Raw genomic sequence first — 8,544 nt, 5'->3', positions numbered from 1 at the left:
TATGATCATTATTGTCATCTGTGTCATCATTCATTTCAGGTTCGCAAACCAACTCTTCCAAAATATCTTCAGGAACGGTTTTCCATTGGCTAGTAAGGATTTGTTGGACCTTAGAGAAAAAAACGGAGTAAAAATTCTGTTTGATTTTTCAATATCCTTCCAAAAAAGCCAAATTCTACATCCTTTGAAAAACAAGCTTACTACTCATATTGTATTCAAATTAATCAATGTTTCGGGTCTGCTTAAAAATTGAGTAATTGGCTAAAAAACAAAAAAGGGGTTTTAGTGTGGTGAGAGGTATCTTATTGTAATGAGATACACGCAAAACAAAAATCCTATAGAATTGATGTCAATAAAACATTTTTTGTTTTTTAATTTTCTTCAAGTTGATTTTTAAAAGGGTTTACCTTCTCAAGGTTAGTTGTCTTGAAATCTAATAACTCGGGTCCCTCCATTCTGTTCTCAAATTCATCCTCCCCGTCAAAAAAAACGATATAGTTTCCTTCTCGCTTCCACCAGCTTCTTGCCAGCACATAGTCCACAATGCGCTTCAGATGTTTCGGCCAACTTTTATCACACTCTCCGAGATGGAATCTTGAATTTGGGTGGCTTGCTGGAAATGAAATGATTTTCTTTAGTAAATCAGGCAGTGGGGATGCATAGAAAATCTTAACTTTACTTTCGTATTTATGGAGATTGAGTAAGGACCATCACCCTTTTGTATCCTGTACAAATATAAAATCTGACTTCATATAAACACCCCTGTATCAAAGACCCGGTAGGATCTACCCACTAGAGAAATCGGCAAAATAATCGTCCCCGCTGATCAAATACCATGAAATTTCATCCCCATTAGAAAACTTATCATCCCCATTGGAAAAAAACACTGACATTTTGGCTATCCTACTGGAATTTTTAAGCTGTACACAATATAATTTAAAATCCCCACCCATTAAAAGCAAGATATTTTCATCCCCATTTGTATTTAGCGCCATGATTTTATCCCTAAGATAGAGACAGGGGTGTATGCAGTTACACTACCCCTAAACTACCTGGAAGTTTCCAATACAGTCCTATTTTCAAAAGGAAAAGCAAGGTACCACCCACTAAATTTTACATAACACTCTTCGGAAAAAGGGTCAAACCAGGCAAATTTAGGGAGGAAAGAAATACTAAAGATTTTAAGTTACTCCGAAAAAAAGTTGTTTTTGACGAACCTTGCATTACATTATGAAATAAAAAGAAAGCGATCGAAAAATAGTTGAAAATACCTAGAGCTTTGTGCTCATTAAAAATACGAAGTCGTATTTCATCCAGTGGCAGCTTTCGTCCATGCACTTGAAATGTTTCCTTCACCAGTTTTCCTTCTTCCAATTTGACCCGAATGTATGTTTTAGGCTCAATCAGCTCGCCAAGAAGAATTTCACCTTTATCAATCTTCTCCAAAAGTTGCTTTCTGATATGTGAGTAACATTTGGGCATTGGTACCGATTGACCTCCTGATAAGAAAACACAAAGTCGTAACACGCCTTGTTTATAAGAATATTTCACCCTCAATTTTGACAATTTCTTAAGAACACTTGACCCTTAGTCAAATTACACTACTGTATTCTTATAAAAAAACGTGTAGCTGAACTCGCAATATTCTTTTTAATAAGATTCAACACTATCATGGACTTAATCTATTCAATTATCGCCTAAAGATTTCTACTTTATATCTTTTAATCTATTCAAAGTAAAATTCACTATCTCAAATAAAAAAAATGCCCAGTCCAAGTACCCCCCCCCCCCCCCTAAATCAAAAGGGCCTACCCTGATTCAAAGGGGTCTAAGTCCATTTTTATGAAAATTGAGATTTTTGGTTTTGTGGTTGTAAATGCAAAGATTAGCCCTTCAACATTTTACATAATTTGGACTAATTTTAAAAAGGCTAAAGCCAGTTCTATTGAATGATGTAACCTTTTCTCTCATCAGCATACCTGACATTTTCTGATAAGCCCGTCTAGATGATCTAGTTGTGTTGATGTAATTGTTGTCATACTCTCTGAAATCAACATTCTCGCTGTCTAAAAACTCTCTAACAACCTGACCAGCACCATCTTTCTTGGAAATCTTATACTTGTCTGCCAAATGTTGCAAAATCAACTAAAAACAAAACAGGATGATTGATAGCCTTTGTAAAAAATCGATAAATAGCAGGGAATTCACCAATCTGGAGATCGTGCACGTGTAATAAATTTTAAAAATGACTTTAGATTTTTTTACATTATATTGTTGGTGCTTTCAAAGGTCGGAATAGTTTCAACAAAGATTTGCTAATCATAATAAAAAAGTTCCTTATACTAACCTTTTGACCTTTCATACCCCTAACTTCTTCTAGCATAGCAGCCTTGTCAACTCTACCTCTTCGAAATTAGTGCAGTGGCGTCTTTTTTAAATTTGCCAGATTCCTCATCAAGTTTACCTGTTAGAAAATAATGACATTAGTAACGCAGTAAATTTTAGGAATTCTAGGGAACAATTTTTTTTTGCCCTAATTATCCTCAGTCATTCTTGCAAAGAGCTGTACTACTTGGGGAACTATAAATATCCCTAATTCCTAGTTGAACTATCTTATCCAGTATTGATTGGGATTTTTCATTTCGTCTGAGTCACACACATAACGGAGCCTTTCTTATTTGGTATATAAAAGAAGAATCAATGATTTGAATCCAATTTTCAAGACTGTAATTATGAATAATGGTATTAGCTAACTATACTTTGAAAAAAATCGCAGAAAAATCTTTTGTCCAAATCTTATCAAAGATTAGTTGTTCATATTTCTCCTTATACACACGTAAAGAAGTCAAATGTTGCTATTAAAGGCGTCAGATAATAAAGATAGTTTTCTACATAAACTCGTTCACCCCCTGGCTAATTTTTTTTCTCTGTGACAAATTACTCAAAAAATGATAATTACGCTTTTCTGTGCGAGCAACTGCATCTTTCTTTGACTCCATATATAACGCAGACCTTTGATCAACGTATTGTGCTTTACTTTGTCGAGTACCAAAGAGAATATCAACAGAGCGTGCATGCATCACCTATCAATTCAAAAAATGCTCAACCTTATATACGTTCTATACGTAAAGTTTGATTATCGCATACTACCGAGTACATAATTAGAAATAACTGTTGAGTTCTGAGATGTTTTCAAAGATATCTATATTATCAGCTCCCCCTCTGGGTTCTACCCCCTTTCAAAAGTTTGACAAAAACCTCTCTCATCTCAGGATGTCTAAAGAATTTTTATTGCTTAATTGTGAAAAATGTTTTAAATAAAAAAAGTTTTAAAATAATCTGAGCAAAAATTTTGAAATGCCGTAACAAGCAAATCCACGCTGCGAGAGTCGTAGCCTAGTTTGTTAGAGATCATGCTTATCCAAGGATGAGCACCTTTTAAAACTCTAGTAGGCAGCTACTTTCATGTCGGGATTTGCGTTAGTTACATAAGGCTGCACATTTACTGGTCAACAATTACAATCAAGCTTGCATCATGTAAAGCCCATTTTGTACTTTTATATCAAATTTCAGAGGTTTCAGAAATGGAAAACTATTAAAAATCAGGTCAATTCTTTTGAGCATGGGGTTATTTGTGGGAATTCCATGATACAAGCCCATCTAGTACTAGTTTATATTGAATTTGAGAGGTTTCAGGTGGAAAGCCATAAAAATCAGGTCAATTCTTTAGAGCATGGGCTTAGTTGTGGGAATTCCATGATACAAGCCCATTTTGTACTTTTAAATCTAATTTCAGAGGTTTTAGAAATGGAAAGCTTTAAAAATCAAATTAATTCTTTTGAGCATGGGCTTACTTGTGGGAATTCCATGGTACAAGCCCATTTTGTACTAATTTATATTGAATTTAAGAGGTCTCAGGTGGAAAGCCATAAAAATCAGGTCAATTCTTTTGAGCATGGGCTTATTTGTGGGAATTCCATGATACAAGCCCATCTAGTACTAGTTTATGTATATTGAATTTGAGAGGTTTCAGGTGTAAAGCTATTAAAAATGGGGTCAATTCTTTAGAGCATGGGCTTACTTGTGGGAATTCCATGGTACAAGCCCAAGTACTAATTTATATTGAATTTGAGAGGATTCAGATGGAAAGCTATATTGAAAATCAGTAACAGTTATCAGCAAGTACCTTGCAATTTTATATATTTTGACTTAAGTTCATAGGAAATAAACAGAAAAGCGGCGCTGCAGGCAAAACAATTTTAAATTTTAAAACTTTGATGATTCTGGAGGTTTTCAAAAGAACATAATATGAGTAACTCTCCCCTATAAAACATGTCTTGATTTTGAAAGTGGAGGGGCAAAGATATAGTGAATAAGTAGGTACAATCAACAGCTGTTTTTGGCACGAAATTCAAACCAATGTTTACAAATTCAAACTGGGACATAAATACCATACTCTCACTGAGTAGCTTTGATGGGACATTTGCTTGAGTGGTGTAAGTTTTGGTTAGAGAATATGGATCTTTAGACTAGTAAACATAATACTTATTGAAATGTCTCTTGACTACTCACCTTTTCTATATTGTTTTCACTCTATTTCAATGATCCTCACATTCTTCTCCTTTCACTGTCAGTTAGCGGTGTTGGAGACCTGATTCAGTACTTTTGAAATTATCCCAGTGAAGTCTTTGCCATATACTTTATTAATGTCTCATTTAACTCTTTTAAAACTTGATTGGCTGTCTCTTTTTCAAATCGCACAGATTGTTTCTCACTGGGTTGTGGTAGTTGAATGGTAAGGGTGGAAAAAGGTGTTGTTGGAGTTTTAATGGCTGAGCATGAGGAAGATGCTTCTGTGATTGGTGTGGAACATAATTGAGAAGAGCTCGATGAAATTTGGATTGGTGTTAAGGGTTGTGAAATGGACGACGATGTGGGTGAAATTAAGGAATTTAAAACAGACAAAGATGTTGGTGTTTGAGGAAAGTTGCATGGTGTGGAAGTGGAATTGGAGGAGTTTGAGACATCATGAGATGGAAGTTGAGGGATGGGTCTCAGTGGTGTATGACCAATGATCATGAACTGACATGGCTTACATAAATTTGATGTATGTAGCTTTTTGTAATCAGTATCAAGCCTATTCCATGCATCAATTGAATATTTTTTCAGCAGCGTAGACTTAACAGCAGGGCTCACTTTGCCACGACATTGTTTGGTAAAACGTTTTAAATGTCGATAAAATGTGGTAGCATCGAGATTTAAATGAGGAAATTGTTCATTGAATAGGTCATATTTTACATTTTGATTGGACGAATGAACTGTTGCGTTAAGACGGTGAAGTGCAGCTTTCATATAATTACATTGTATTACATCTGACATCTACAATTATAAGGATCAGTGTTTAAAATGTATTAACTGTAGCTGTAGGATTGTCTATTATTGGACATTCCCTTTCTAACCCTGTCACCAGATCTACAATATAGTCAAAACTAACCTCTACATGATTCCTATGATGTAATTAAAGGGTGTATTCCTATTTTGCAAGTAAAATCAAAGTTGAGTCAAATTTCATCATACCCTGTGTAATTTTGTCGAACACTTTTTTTTTCAAAGCATTTAGCATTTTCTTTGTGGTGCCTGATGGAAGGACGATTAAATTTTCATTTTCCATTCCGCTATCAAAAAATATAGATTGCAGGTCAAAAAAATGGGGTGGCAAAGTTAAACAGGGTAAAAAGTATAGAAGCCAATAGTGGTGACATCAAAAATCACCTTGCCTGAAATGAAACTAATGCCATATAGAAAAAAGTTGTTTTCGTGTCGTCCAACTCATTTTCGTCATTTTCTACCTTGACGGACAACCAATTTTTTAAATTTTGGCGGGTATTAAATTTGGCGGATCTTACCAAAACCGGCAAAATCTGCCAAATTTAATCACCGCCAAAATTAATACACTGAAGGTATCTTAAAAGTCCAATGCTTTTCTAATTCCTATCCACAATTCTACAAATATTTTTTTTGTATTAAAAAAATGCCCTATATACATGACGTGGTTGGATTTAGTTGGAAAATATGCAAAACATATGCAAGTTCACACAAAAATTAAAAAGCCAACAAAGCATCTTACACACAATAAACATGCAATTGAAAGCAGTAATTATGACGTCATACTTTCTTTCCCGTGCATGAAAATATTAAAACCCCCGTTTTGATCTACGAGGTCCAGCGCAAGACGCAAGACTTGTAAAAACAAGTATTTTGCTGCAATTAATCAGGGGCTTGAGATCAATGTTTTGATTTGAAACATGACATCATTTCAGCTGCACTATTCCCAGGAGAATAATTTGTCCTCAGCCAAATAAGGGTTATACTTGCACCTTCGCTGCTGATTTTTCAGCTTGAGTTTATGGCTAATGTTATGGTTTTTTGAAGGGCATGTTCTAATGAGAGGAAATAATATTTTTGGTTTTCAAGAGATTTCAATCTTATTTCTACAAGATAACCACTTTAAAAGTTTTATATTAATACTATTTTCTTGCATAGGTTTTGCATATTTTCCTAAGAAATCTCACCACGGCAGATTTGCTGCCATAATTTTGCACGTACAGATGGCGGATGAAAAGTGAAAAGGTAATGATCAGATGCCAGAAGTTTCTTGTACAAAAAGTTCAAAAAATATAAGTTCGACTAGCTATCATCATTTTTATAAATTACCAGCTATATACAATATAAGGAGAAGCTACCCATGGTACTTATACTAGGGGAGAATAGGTAACCAGGGATATGCGTCGCTGGTCAGGTTACCTTTTTTAACCTTGAAAATCCCAAGTACTCTCGGGTGCCTAATAAACGTACAGACTAAAATAAACGTACAGGGGAGAGAATAAAATTGGAATTAATAAACGTACAGGCTGAAATAAACGTACAGACGAGAAATCAGAGCTAAAATAAATAAACGTACAGGCTAAAATAGACGTACAGGGAATAATCTACCAATTTTTCAAAAGTAGAACATCCAGGTCGAAACGACTGACTTGAGTACAGGTATATCTCTTATAGATCAATGACAAGTACTAAATAAGCAAAACGTTTGAATTTACTCATGTAACACGAAATCTCCCACAATACTTTCAAATGTAATTAACGGCCTTTCAACATATCTTACTTGAACAAAAAATAACAAATTTTTGCAGTATGAATTGGGCGATATTGGGTGAAAATAAATAAAAGTACAGGAGGGAATAAACGTACAGGCGGGAAAATTCTTCAAAATAAATAAACGTACAGTTCCTAATAAGGTGCGTACAGGCGGGAAATTTGACACGAAAAAAATAAACGTACATGTACGTTTATTAGGCACCCGAGAGTATGGTTGCAAAAAATCAACATACTGTAGAAAAATCATTCCCCCGTTTGTAGGAATTTCAGTCCCATTCAAGGTCCCTTTTTCTTTTTGCAAAATAAAAAGTCCCACTTTATAGAGCACTTTTTAGGGTCCATACATGGATAAATGACATAAAGTTCATCATATTAGCTAAGCCAATAATGGCAAAGGGACAACACCAATTTTCTTTCTCAAACTCAAAGATTGTATCAAGAACCATTCTCCAAAAAACCATCAAAGACCAAAATATTTGAACCATTTTAAACAACACCATCAAAGACCAAAATAATTGAACCATTTTAAAGAACACCATCAAAGACCAAAATTGTTTGAGCCATTTTGAACACTTCAAAAGTTATTTTTTTTTTCCATTTCATTTTCCCGCTCTACGGATTTGGATGATTTTACGGGACCGATCTCTGTTTTTCTTCGGGTTCCAGGGGGTTCGTATTGACTCTTCCCGCGTTTCTCTTCGCGTTGTTTCTAAAAATAGTAACATTACGTCATTTTAAAGAAATTGCGATTTTTTCACCAATAGCAGCGCTTTTTGGCTAAAAAAAGTTATCAAGTTTGAAAGCTAGTATGTTGGGCTAACTGAAAACAGCTGTTTGAAAAATTTAATAGCGTTTACAATTCCCCCAATCAAGAAAATCGTTGATGCAAACCCCCGGATTTTTTACAAAAAACTGAATTATGACGTCACAGATAAAATGATAATTATCAAACAGCACTTTTTGAAAACTTGGAACTATTTAGGATCGGAAAATTATAACATTTTATTTTGCAATCTTCCGCTATTGGTGATTAAAAATTACGGAAATTTTGGACATGCCTTAATATTGCCGAGTTGGGACATATCGTCGATTTTCGTTGTCTACAGTCTTTCAGATGAAACAGTCGAAATAAATTTTTTTGAACTTTTTTCAAAATTTTTGCCGTCCCCCCTCCCAATCAATTTTTCATTTTATCAATTTTTGGGAAAATGTTTTTGAAAGTTTCCTCTTTTGCCCTAATTCTGCTGTGTTGGCTCAAAAATTTTCTATCCAGGATATCTTTATTCAAACCCCGCCGCTTATTAAGTTTTGAGAATTTTTCCACCCACCCCGGGTGGATATTAGTAAATACTAGGTACCCGAGAGTACTTAAATTGAAAAAGGGTC

Source organism: Clytia hemisphaerica, unplaced genomic scaffold (assembly GCF_902728285.1).
Source record: "Clytia hemisphaerica strain Z4C2 unplaced genomic scaffold, Clytia hemisphaerica genome assembly, whole genome shotgun sequence".
NCBI classification, from domain to species: domain Eukaryota; kingdom Metazoa; phylum Cnidaria; class Hydrozoa; order Leptothecata; family Clytiidae; genus Clytia; species Clytia hemisphaerica.
The sequence above is the reverse complement of the archived record's forward strand: the minus strand, read 5'-3'. Positions refer to the sequence as shown.